The 12,840-nt window shown below is 43.2% G+C and overlaps 1 protein-coding gene across 6 annotated transcripts in view; it reads left to right on the top strand.

Moving 5' to 3' along the window:
* The window catches only part of DGKI (diacylglycerol kinase iota), a 304,108-nt gene that overhangs the window by 216,170 nt on the left and 75,098 nt on the right, over positions 1-12,840 (top strand). The gene's annotated exons all lie outside the window — the stretch shown is intronic.

Genomic DNA, 12,840 nt, shown 5'->3' with positions numbered 1-12,840 from the left:
TCCACAGGCTTCAAAATGAAGAACCTTTCCTTGATGACACATGGAATCATTAATCAAAGCGGGACATGGCTGCTTGTGACAACAGTTTAATAGAGTCTTGCTCATGCATCTGACTCATTATTCATGTTAAACTATAAGCAGTCTGTTTGTTGTGTAACAAAGCTGTAGCTTCCTCTATAATACAGGACTCCCTGGTAATTACAGGATGGCAGGCCTTTTAATTGGTTTGCTTTTCTTACTGTAGAAAGATAGTTATACTGTTTCAGTCTCTCTCTCCGATCCCTTCCTAGTTCCCTGGCTCACCATCACTTCTTCCAGCAATAGAACTGAGATGGTCTGAATTCTAATACAGGTTCTGACAGCCTCTTGTAAGCTCCTGCTGGTAGATTTCAGCCATAATTAAAGCAATTACAGACTCCATCAGAGGGCTGATGAGAATTATAATAAGATGATGGTGGAGTGGAGTGGATGATGGTAGAGTGGAGCTTCTGTTAATAAACTTGAGATGTGAGTCCAATGGACCCTAGACAAAGGGGACCAGATCATAAATATTCATTTATACTGTGAAAATGTTATTTTGGATGAACTGATGCCTCTTTTGGATTTTTTTCCCTGTTGCATAGTCTCAGCATTTGAGGAAATGAAAACATACCCATTGCCACTAATTTTTTTAAATCCCTTAACAGGCCTAAAACAAACCCGTTTTAACAAACAAACAATTTAGAAGATGGGATACTGTTGTTACAACAGTAAACACATATTAGGTTATTTGTTACTGGTAAACACAATGATATTATACTAAATGTCTAGTAACTAATATAAGTATTATGAGAGATGTGTCAAATCTCTGATCTGGATTTTGTTTGTATGGGAATCTGGCCATTTGCTGGATTTTTGTTTATATTCATCCTAAAAATAAAAATTTGGATGTCAAATTCTTAAAATAGTGGGGACCATTTTAAATATTACCCTGCTCCTTCATCTTTTCATCCTGCTGTTTGGAGTTTCTGCTAATTTCATCTCTGATCCCACACTGGTTCCTCACCTTCTTCTTAGTACAGCATTTCTTTCTCACCAGCCTTTTCCTGGTCCAAGACCCAACTACTCGCTGCCTTCCTTCCTTCCTCTGAATGTTTTTTGTGGTAGTAAAAATGTTGGAAAACAAACAAAAAAAGCCCAGTCCCCCTCCAGCTGCCCCCCACAATCAACTTAAAATAGACGACAGAAGACATGTATCCTCCCCACTTCCCTTACAATACTTGGAAAAGTCCTGAGTGAATATATAATCATTGAAACTTACCCTAAAAGTCAAGAGACTTGTACTTTATTGGACCAAGAGCTAAACACTTCCTTTCAAAATTGTGCTTACTTCAGTTTATTGGAGTTTGAATCAACTTTCAGGATGGTGCAAGGGAAGAGAAGAGTTCTCTACAGATGCTAGAAACCAAACTATTTCATAAATTATAGTCATCTTGAATTTGATACCTAGGAAAACAAGTTATCTATGCAGTCCAGTGAGCATAATGACATAACCTCCCTTCCCAGTTATCTTGTGACCTAGACAGCATAGATCTCCTGTCGAGATGTCTAAATAGCAAAACATAGTTATGGGTGTGGCAAGGAATGAGATTGAAGAGACCAGAAACCTTCAACTAGCTGAAAAATGCAGGTAACTATTACTACTGCATTTCTGAAGTGGGTTATTGAATATATATATTAAATGCTTTTTGGTCGTAACTCAGTGGGTCTGGACAGGTATATCAAATACCTCTGTCTTCATCAGTGAGATTCCTCCTTTTGCCAGGGGTGCTGGAACAATTTGTGTAGTGGGGGTGCTGAGAGCCATTGAACCAAACAGTAAACCCTGAATATGATGGAAACCACTTGAAGCCACGGGGTGCAGCGGCACCCCTAGTTCCAAACCTGTGCCTTTTGCAATAAATTATCGTTAAAAATTACCAGCCCAAGTGAAAAAACAAAAACTGCTCACCTGCTCTTTACCAAGATAATTATAATGAAAATTATATGATCTGCTACTCACCTGTCAAAAGAAGAAAAATCACTTACCCTGGGCGAATGGATGGGTAGAATTTTGCAAGGCTGATTTTAAAACATACATCCCTACATTCCACAGAAATATAGCTGTTTGTTTGCTGCCAAGCAGAGAGACCCTGTTATATGAATTCTGAGTTGTAGAGGCTCACTTTTGAAGTGCGTGCCAATTGCTCTGCATCCGGTCATGCCCCCACGGTAACACCATGGCTTTCAGCAGTGTGTATTTCTCACTCTGTACCCTTGTGGTTCTCAATCTACACATCCTTCTGTACTGTAACAGAATAAACATGGATATGGAAAGTCAAGAATGCCTCAATTACTGCCCACTTTCCTGCTTCCACTATTGTAATAAAAAACCAACACCAAGAAGAAAACAGAAATCAGAACATGAAAAGGAAACCAGTTAATAACAACCCACTTTATTATCCCTGCAGGAACACTTCAGGAAAGCTATTAAGATTTTTGCCTATGACATGTCTCCATAATAGAGTTTTGGAAGCTCTGACATCAGCATAACAATCTGAGTCACCCTAACTCAGAATAAACACATTTCACTCTCCTTGTGTGCTTGAAATACTCATTTGATTCTATCAGCTGCTTCATCTGAAATTGAATTTTTTCCCCCGTCTAACAACTTGTCATGCCAACAGTTCAGTGAAGATTAATCTATGCTCTACTGGAGGTAGACACCTCATTTCGAAAACATTCTGAGCAATTAAATGGTGTCACTCTGTCCTCTGAAGGGCACAACCATTTGCACCTGATTCTCTTTTCCTGTCACGCTCTACTTTTCTTGTTGCTTTAGCAGGCATTTCACCAACATTCGCTACTGAATTATCTGCCTCCCCCTCCCCCTTTTCTTTCTTATACCTACCCCTGGATATTATCACTGGGATGGTGAAAATGTAGGGGATACCTTGCACCCTACAGCAAGGAGAAAAAGAGTAGCTTCCTGACTATTAAAGCATCATTCTTTTGAGAATAGTGTGTATATGGGTGTGCATGCTCACACATGCTGTAAGTAAAGCTGGGCAAAAAAAAATAATTGATGAATAGTTTATTCATTTAAAAATGCAGTTTTAGGTTGTCCCAAAAATATTTGCAAATTTGACATGAATAGTTTTGATCAATTCCCTCTCTCCACCCAAACTTAGATGCCATTCACAGCACAACTAGAGAAGGACTTGTACAACTTTTACCCCACTAGTTACAGCACTCACCCAGGATGTGGGAAAACGTGGGTTCAATTTCCCACCAGGGAGTGGGGATTTGAATGTGGGTCTTCTGCATTGTAGGGGACTGCCATAACAGTATCTCACTCATCATGTTGAAGCTGTGCCTCTTTTTATAGATAACTAAATGATCATTGGAACAGGAACTTAAAACTGGGTCTCCCTTAGGGAGGGCCCTAATCACCAGACTGTGGAGTCAAAGAAAATAATAGATAACAAATGGAAGAAAGGGGATGTTGATAGTGACGAATATAAATCAGAAGTGAGGAATTGTGAAACATTGATTACAAGATGGAAATGGTAGGATTATTAATAATAATGAAGAAAAGGCAGAAGTATTCATTAAATATTTCTGTTCTGTATTTGGGGAAAAAACAGATGATATAGTCACATCATATGATAAGATGAAATATTTTCCATTCCAATAGTAACTCAGGAGGATATTAAAGAGCAGCTTCTAAAGTTAGGCATTTTTAAATCTGCACATCCAGATAACTTGCAGCGATGAGTTTTAAAACAGCTGACTGAGGAGCTCACTGGACCATTAATGTTGATTTTCTATAACTCTTGGAACACTGGGGAAGTTCCAAGAGACTGGAAGATAGATAATGTTGTGCCAGTATTTAAAAAGGGTAAATGGGATGATCCAGGTAATTATAGGCCTGTCAATCTGACGTCGATCCTGGGCAAGATAATGGAACAGTTGATATGGGACTTGATTAATAAAGAATTAAAGGAGAGCAATATAATTAATGTCAATCAACATGGGTGTATGGAAAATAGATCCTGTCAAACTAACTTGATATTTTTTTGAATGAAATTATGAGTTTGGCTGATGAAGGTAATAATTTGAAGAAAACATGCATAGACTTCTGTAAGACATTTGACTTGGTACCACATACAATTTTGATTAAGAAACTGTACATATACAAAATTAAGATGGCACACATTAAATGAATTAAAAATTGGTTAACCATTACATCTTAGTAAATAATGAAGAGGACAGATCAATGCTACAGATTAATCTGGATTGCTTGGTAAGCAGGGCACAAGCAAACAATATGTGTTTTAATATGGCTAAATGTAAACGTCTAGGAACAAAGAAGGTAGGCCATACTTACAAGATGGAGGACTCTATCCTGGGAAGCAGAGACTCTGAAAAAGATTTGGAGTGTGTGTGTGTGGGGATGGATACTTAGCTGATCATGAGCTCCCAGTGTGATGCTGTAGCCAAAAGGGCCAATGCAGTCCCTAGATGCATAAACAGGAGAATCTCAAGTAGCAGGAGAGAGGTTATTTTACCTCTTTATTTGGCACTGCTGGAATAGTGTGTCCAGTTCTGGTGTCCACAATTCAAGAAGGATGTTGATACATTGGAGACAGTTCAGGGAAGAGCTATGAGCATAAGTAAATGGTTAGAAAACCTGCCTTCTCGGAGACTAACAAATTTATTAGAGCATAAGCTTTCGTGAGCTACAGCTCACTTCATCGGATGTATGTAGCTCACGAAAGCTTATGCTCTAATAAATTTGTTAGTCTCTAAGGTGCCACAAGTACTCCTTTTCTTTTTGCGAATACAGACTAACACGGCTGCTACTCTGAAACCTGCCTTCTCGGGTATGTGTACCAGGGCCAGCTCTAGCAAAACAGCTGTTTCGCGTGGCAAGCCTGGGCGGGAGGGAGGAGAAGCGGAGCGGCGGTGGCATGCTCAGGGGAGCAGGCAGGGGTGGAGCGGAGGTGAGCAGGCACGGCAGGGGCACATTTCTAGGGGCAGTATGGCCGGCGCCGGAATGCCGCCCCTAGAAATGTGCCGCCCCAAGCACCTGCTTGTTTTACTGGTGCCTAGAGCCAACCCTGATGTCTACACAGCAGCTGGGAGGTGTGATTCCCAGCTTGTGTTGCTGTACAGTGTGGCTGTGGCAGCACAGCTGGCAGCTTGGGCTAGCAACCTAAGTACATACCCAGGGATTGGGTGAGATTGTACTCAGGTGGCTAGCCTGAGCTGCTGCGCATGTTGCGACAGTCGCATAATGATAGACTGAAGGAGCTGAATCTGGTTAGCTTAACAAAGAGAAGATTAAGAGGTGCCTTGATCACAGACTGTAAGTAGCTATGTGGGGAACAAAGACTTGATAATGGGCTCTTCTGTTGAGCAGAGAATGGTATAACAAGATCCAATGGCTGGAAGGTGAAGCTAGACAAATTCACTGGAAATAAGGCGTACGTTTTTAACAGTGAAGGTAGTTAACCATTAGAAGAATTTATCAAGGGTTGTGGTGGATTCTTTATTGCTGACTGTTTTTGAAACCAGATTTTTTTTTAAGGAGGTGTTCAAACTAGAATTATTTTGGAGGAAATTCTATGGTTTCTTATGCAGCAGGTCAGACTAAATGATCACAATGCTTTTTTCTGGCCTTCGAATCTGTGAGTTCTTTCTCTCTGGCCCACTGACTATTCCATGGGTGGCAGGTGAAACCCCCACTTTGGGGAGGCTAGCCCTGAGGCCCCCCCACCCACTGGAGCCCTGAGGCCCCCCTTTGTGGCCAGAGGAGCCCCAAATCCCCCTCCCCACTGCCCCAGTTGGCCTGCCCCAGCCACCCTGGGCCGCTAGCCCAAGCACTGGGCAGCCCCCGCACCTGGCCACCAGCCCCCACCAGCTTAAGGGGGGGGGAGCAATGGCGGGGCCTCAGGGCAGAGTGCAGGTGGGGCCGCTGGCCTGGGTTAAGGGAGGCTTAGCCTCCGTGACCTACGTTACCCACCATCCATAGACTATGCACTCTGATTATGAATAATTGTGAATTGCCAGTATAAGTGACACAGAATGATATTTCTAGGTATGGAGGGCTGCATTCTCGATCTGTCCCTGGATATCCTCTCTGCTTTTCCTTGTAACTACAGGAGAGTAAGTTCCAAAGTGGGGTGGTGGGGAGGAGTTGAGTTGGTCTCATAAACTGAATTTATTCCACCTTTTATTTTTTTTAGTAATAAAAACCTTTCAGATTCTGACCATCATAAATGCTTTCCCTCCTTCCTATTGTGGAGCAGAAATTCTTATCATTGTGGGGATATGCAGCGAATATTCACACCACGATCAGTGAACTAAGCAGTCTGCATCCCTTTCTGTTTCTTCACAGTATCTCCATCTAAGATTTATCACCACAATGACAGAGTAGTGAATAAGGTCACTAGGACTGGGAACTGCATGGTGACTCTAACAGAATCTGTTTAACATTCTGTGTGCTCTAAGCAGTGTAACCCGATGCTGTTAGATTCAGTATGTCAAGAGGTGTGTTCCCCTGCCAAATCAAGCATGCAGTTTCCCCCAAGCCCTTCCCTGCCATGCTGTCCCTGACCCTCTCCAAATGCTATCTTGTCCCCACCCCTGGATCCTCACCCAAGTCCCATTCTCCTCACTTAGCCATAGCCAGTTTTCACTCCTCAGATCTCCCGTCCTAGTTCCAGGTTCCTTGCCGAGCCAGTTCTAGTCTCCCATTTCAGTCTCCGCATCCCCGTCTCCTTGCCCAGCCATTCCCAGTTTCCCATCCATGTCCTTCTCCTTGTCCCCAGACTTATCCATTCAATCAGTTTCCCACTCCCTCTAATGCCCCTGGCTTCCAATCACCCCAATGGCAGATTTAGAGTTAGTGGGGCCTTGTGCACAGCTTCATTTTTGGGCACTCCCCAGGACTCAGCCAATGGGAGCCACGGAGTTGGCGCTCAGAGTGGGGGCAGCACGCGGAGACACACATTTCCCCCAGGGGCTGCAGGGACATGCCATCCGCTTCTGGGAGTGAAGTGGTGCAGAGGGAGGGAAGGAGGGATGCAGAGCGGGCAGGGAGCCGCCTTAACCCTGCCGCGCTGCTGCTGGCACATCTCTGTGCACCCCTTGGGGGGAGGAGGGCAGCGGGAGCGTGCGGAGCCATCTCCCTCCCTACCAGGGGCGCGCAGAGACATGCCAGCCGCTTCTGGGAGCGGCGTGAGGCCATCGTCCACAGTATGCAGGCAGCCTGCCTGCCTGAGCCTTGCTGCGCTGCCGGAAGGGACTCAGGGACAGGTTGTCAGATATTTGTCTTTCATTTTGGGGGCACCCCCTGTTGTTGGGGTCCCCATGCCACCGCACGGTTTGTTTCATGGTAAATCCACTCCTGAATCACCACCATACTTGCATTCCCCATCCTCTCTGGCTCACAGTTCCACCCTTCATCCCTGATATCCTCATCCAATCTCAGTTTCCTCTGCACCTTCTCCCTGGCTCCTTGTCCCAGTGGGTTTCAGTTCTCTTCCTGCACTTGGGCTTCTCAGCAGATCTGTCTCCCTGTCTTCCCTCCTCCCTAGTTCCCAGTCCCAGACTCCTTGCCCAGCCAGTTCCGGCCTCTCCTCACACAATCCTAGTCTCTTCCCCACCTTCTGGTTCCCAGTGCCCCCTCCATTTCCCTCCCAGTCTCCCCTTCAACTCCTAGTCCCAGTCTTTCTTCCACCAAGCTCCTTGCCCCAAACACCAGAATTCTGGCTAATGGCTCCCTGGCATGTATGCTGAATGGCAGCCCAATGATCCAGTGAACCAGTCAACTCTGCCTGCTGGTGCAGGGTTGGTGCGGGAGGTGGAGGTGAGCTATGACCATTCCTTGTCCCTGACCCTTTTGAGAAGGCTAGAGCTGTTGGCAGTGCTAACTTTCCACATTGTGGCAGGCACTTGCTTAACAAGACAATAGGGGAAGGTTTGTAGTGTCCTCTGTGCACCTCCATCCATGCACCAGCATAGGAGCATTCATAATCTAGTTTATATGTGTAGTTTCATATTTATTCTGTAGATGTACTCAGATGTGTCTTATCAAATATGCCCAGTTTTAACAATCTGCACTGAAAACTCAACCTAGAATGCCCTTCTCCCTCCGCCTACCCCCCCAAAAAAGAGAGAGAGAGAGAAATCAGTCTGTTTTTTCCCAGTTCTTACCTTGTAACTAGCAATTAGGATCTGACTGTTAGAAATTAACCAGCAAAGTTGCCAGTAATGTGGACGCAGACAGAATGCAGCTCTCTCTATCACAGCTCCATTGGCCTACTAGTTCTGACAGTAGTTAAAAAAAACAAAAAAACAACCTTGTTCTTTTCAGTAAAATCAGCAGAAATGACCTGAGCAGAGACAGGGAGTGTTTGTGATAAGAAGATGCCATTAATAAATACTCAGTTCTTGATCTACAACCACACTTTACAAGCTGAACCCCTTAATATGTGTCTGGTTATCTTACAGTTCCAACTCAAGATTCTAGAGAATTTATTGTGGTGATTTGGCCCTTTACATTTCTAACGTCTGTGGAAATCTCATAGGAAAATGATATCCTTATAACATCCTGAACATATAGGATCTTTTATTTGCTAAAATATACAGGATCTTCTATTTGTTCACAGCCAAACACATAATCTCCACAATCCCGAAAGGTAATGAAATTTCTAGGAGATCACACTTGTTTTGATCAGGATGTTTGCAGGTAAATTGCAGTGTTTAGATCACAAATTGAATCCCTTAGGAACAGCAAATGAGGACATTAATTGAATTTTATCTTTTCTTGGTGGTAATATGCCACATTTTTAGTCTTTTTCCATTTGTGTCTATATGAAATTTTCACTAGCTTCAGGGATTCAACATAATGAAGGAATGGTAGGTGGGAATTTTCTCCTTTATTTGTACATTCCACAACTAACATCATGAGGAGTTTAGAAATCATTGATAATTCTTCCAGGCAGCATTTGGGGTGATTTGCATAGCAAAGTCTACTGTATGGTACCAGCCACATTGCTGTGTCTCCAATCCAGCCTTCTGTTGATATTTGATTTAAGTTAGTGCCATTATAGGCAACAAATTTCATCAGCAATGGTCCACGAAGTGAACTAATTGAAATATTCTGCCTGTCTTATTCATCTACCTATATTCTTAAAATGGCATTCAGCACCATAATAAGAGTGTTATGTCCAAGATCCAATACAGCAGATTCTGTAATCAGATCCAAACCCTCACTGGAAACTGGCTGCAATTGGCCAGCAGAGAATTCTGCTGTTGGAAGGGAACTCTCTAGTGCAACTGGGTTCTTCACCGGCTGTCACTCCTCATTCCTGGTGTAGACACATGTTGGGAGTGGGCAGAAGGCAGAGAGTGGGCATAGTGGAACTCTGCTTTGCTATGCTTATGCTTCACTAATACCCTGCAATGGTGGTGCAAGTCAAAGGGGCTGGGAAGCAGCTCTAACTCTCATCCGCACAGGAACTGACCAGGAGAATTAGGGAGCTGTACCCATCTCTATGGCTGCTCCCACGCTCATACCTTTTACCTGCATGAAGTGGCACTCTGGCACTGAAGATAATTAAGTTATCTATGTGTATTTTGGTAAGAGCCAAAGAACGGACCATCTGTGGACTGATGCAGTTTTGAGTCATTTATACTGTGCTACCCAAGACTGTACCCTTGGACAGTTCTTTATGGTGCCTGTGACTAGCCAGTAATACTCATTGTCTAGGTGATAGCCCTCCTCTAATGTACATAGGTCATAATTGCACACTAGCTATCCATCAGCCAAAATAGACAAGGGCCAGGGGCAGACGGGGTAGAAAACCTGGAAGATTGCCAGATCAAAACTAAATCAAATGCTGTTGGTGAAGGATCAAAAGGCTGGAAGAACCAGCTCTGAGCCAAACTGTCTTACTGCAAGGGACATCGCAAACTCTTCACAGTGATCAAATAAAGAGCGTGAGGCAGTCCAGGAAATGGGTTCTGCCTTGGTTCTTCTACAATATGCATAAATACCAAACCTCCCTTCTCCCGGCCCAGGTTTCCTCACTCAAAGGCTCTCCCACTGCGGTCACTAAGGGTACGTCTACATAGGGAACAAAAAAAAAAGATCCACCAAAGCGAGTCTTAGAGCCCAGGTCAACTGGCTTGGACTCACAGGGCTAACTCTGTGGGGCTAAAAAAGAGAGCGGGGTAGAGGTTGGGCTGGAGCCTGGGCTCTGAAGCTGTCGAGGGGGAAAGGTCTCAGAACCCAGGCTTTTGCCTGACCCCAGCCTCTACACTGTTATTTTTAGCTCTGCAGCATGAGCCCCAGGATCCTGAGTTAATTTACCTGTGCTCTGAGGCTCAGTGCCATGGGTTGTTTTTTGTTTTGTTGTCTTGATGCACTCTCAGTGTGGGGTGATGTTGGGTCCATTGTGACATCCCCCAGGATACAGTCTGGATTGTGGAACTACTGTGTCCCCTTAACTGTCTAACCTGGCGTGCCTTTTACACTGCTTTGCTGTCAGAACAGTCACTCCTGGCCTGCTCACGCTGCCTTCAGCATGCAAAGTCACTCTCAGCTGAATACATCAATGCTCTCCCAGCCACTATATATTAACTATATATAGGGTGACACCTACAAATCTTTCGGTCAAAGCCTTGCACCTCAGGAATGTGCATCTTGCACTGCTCAGGACCCCCCTCCCCAAAAGGGGTAAGCTCATTAAAAGTCCATCATTCCATCAAAGGGAATGAGTATGCAGTAGCCTTTGTTAACCTGAGCAGAGCTTTCCCAAACACTTCAAACAAAACATATTGGTTTAGATAAAAGAATAAAACAAGTTTATTAACTAGAGAAAGATAGATTTTAAAAAGAAAAGGAGTACCGGTGGCACCTTAGAGACTAACAAATTTATTAGAGCATAAGCTTTCGTGAGCTACAGCTCACTCCGATGAAGTGAGCTGTAGCTCACGAAAGCTTATGCTCTAATAAATTTGTTAGTCTCTAAGGTGCCACCGGTACTCCTTTTCTTTTTGCGAATACAGACTAACACGGCTGCTACTCTGAAACCATAGATTTTAAGTGATTATAAGCATTTAAGGCATAAAAGTGAGAATTGGTTACAAAAGAAATAAAAGATAAAACCACAATCTAATTTCTAAACTTTACCAAGCTAAATAAGATTAGAAAGCAAGATGATTTCTCTCACCCCAAAACTTTCACTTCCCCACCAGCTCAGTGATGGTTCTTTCAAATGATCTTGCTGCTGTGAGTAGAGATGGAGGGAGAAGAGCTGTCTAGAGGCATTTTTGCCCCCCTTTTTATACTCTAATTCCTTGTGCTGGAAAAGTTTTTGCTGGGTCATGGGATCAGGCAGTTCCATGGCACACATGAGCTTGCAAACATCTTGCAGGTGAATTGTAGATTTCCTGTTTACAACTCCCCTGATAGTGAGTCTCTGATTAAGCAGTTAACAGTTTCTCAATACCATTTATCAGTTCTTTGGTATGTTTCTGAGGGCATTCCTCAGAACCATAGCACATTTTAGTAACATTACACAGTAAAATCTCATAGTTTCACATGTAGTATTGTTACACACATCATAACAGTACAATGATGTTTAGCAGATTATGAGTTTTCAAATAATATCTCACAAGGCATACTTTATACAAACTATAGCGAACATGGGTATCACTGGCCGACAAGGAAGAAGTTTCTTGGAGCCCAGGCTGCAGCCTGACCTCTGCCTCTACACTGCTATTTTTAGCTTTGCAGCAGGAGCCCCATGACCTGATGTTCTCTGTTCTCTGAGACTCACTGCTAGGGTTATTTTTTCTTTTATGTTTTGCTGTCTTGACACCCTCAGTGTGGGGGCACATTGGGTCCATATAAGGGTCCAATGGAGCTGGTTGGGAAATGAGGAGTGTGTGTGGGGATTGTTGTTGATAAAATTTTCCAGCCAGCTCCAGTTTTGAAGAGAATTCTCTCCCATGTTTAGCTGTTTTTAATTTCTTTTTCATCTATAAAATTCAGGTTGTCCCTTCTTGTTTTAGGAAACTGATTTCCTTTCAGAGGATCTCTTTGGTGATCTTTCCAAGCAATTTATTTGTATCTGCTGCCTCATTGCTCTGCCATGCACATAGTTATCTGAACTGGGAAGCAGCATAGTCTGGTGATTAGATCAAGGGACTGGGAATCTGGAAATCTTGTGTACTTTCTCTAATTTATCACTCGCTGTGTGGTCATGAACAAATCTCTAGTCTACAGTTGTCTATTCCGTCTCCCACACTCCACCTGAAACATGGGGATAACAACACATACAGTGGTCACCATTTATCAAATGGTACCATCCCATGTTATCTGAGATACCACAGTATTTCCTTATATTTAGAATTGGCAATAACTACAGTATCCTAAATACCACTTATCGGTATTGTTCAGCAAACCATGATTTTCTTTTAATGACAACCACTCTGCCAACCAGTGTAAAGCACTTTGAGATTTTTGGACGAACACTGACATGTACATTGAAAGTACTTACTATTACCTGATAAAATAAGCAATTAACCTTTCAGTTTTTGGTCACACTAGCCCAGGATTCATACATAAGAGCTAGGGCACTTATACAAACCCATTGTAAATGTCACTCTCATCATTTCATGGGTGGAATCACTTAACTATGATTTTTATAAAATTCTTTTATCGATACCCTGTTAAAATTAATATATGGAACATAATTAATGTTCTTTCTCCCACCTATGAAGATTAAAAGGCACACTGTGCTT

The sequence above is a fragment of the Dermochelys coriacea genome, chromosome 1, assembly GCF_009764565.3.
Source record: "Dermochelys coriacea isolate rDerCor1 chromosome 1, rDerCor1.pri.v4, whole genome shotgun sequence".
Classification (NCBI taxonomy): domain Eukaryota; kingdom Metazoa; phylum Chordata; order Testudines; family Dermochelyidae; genus Dermochelys; species Dermochelys coriacea.
Note: the sequence above shows the minus strand (reverse complement) of the source record. Positions and strands in the feature narration are given on the sequence as shown.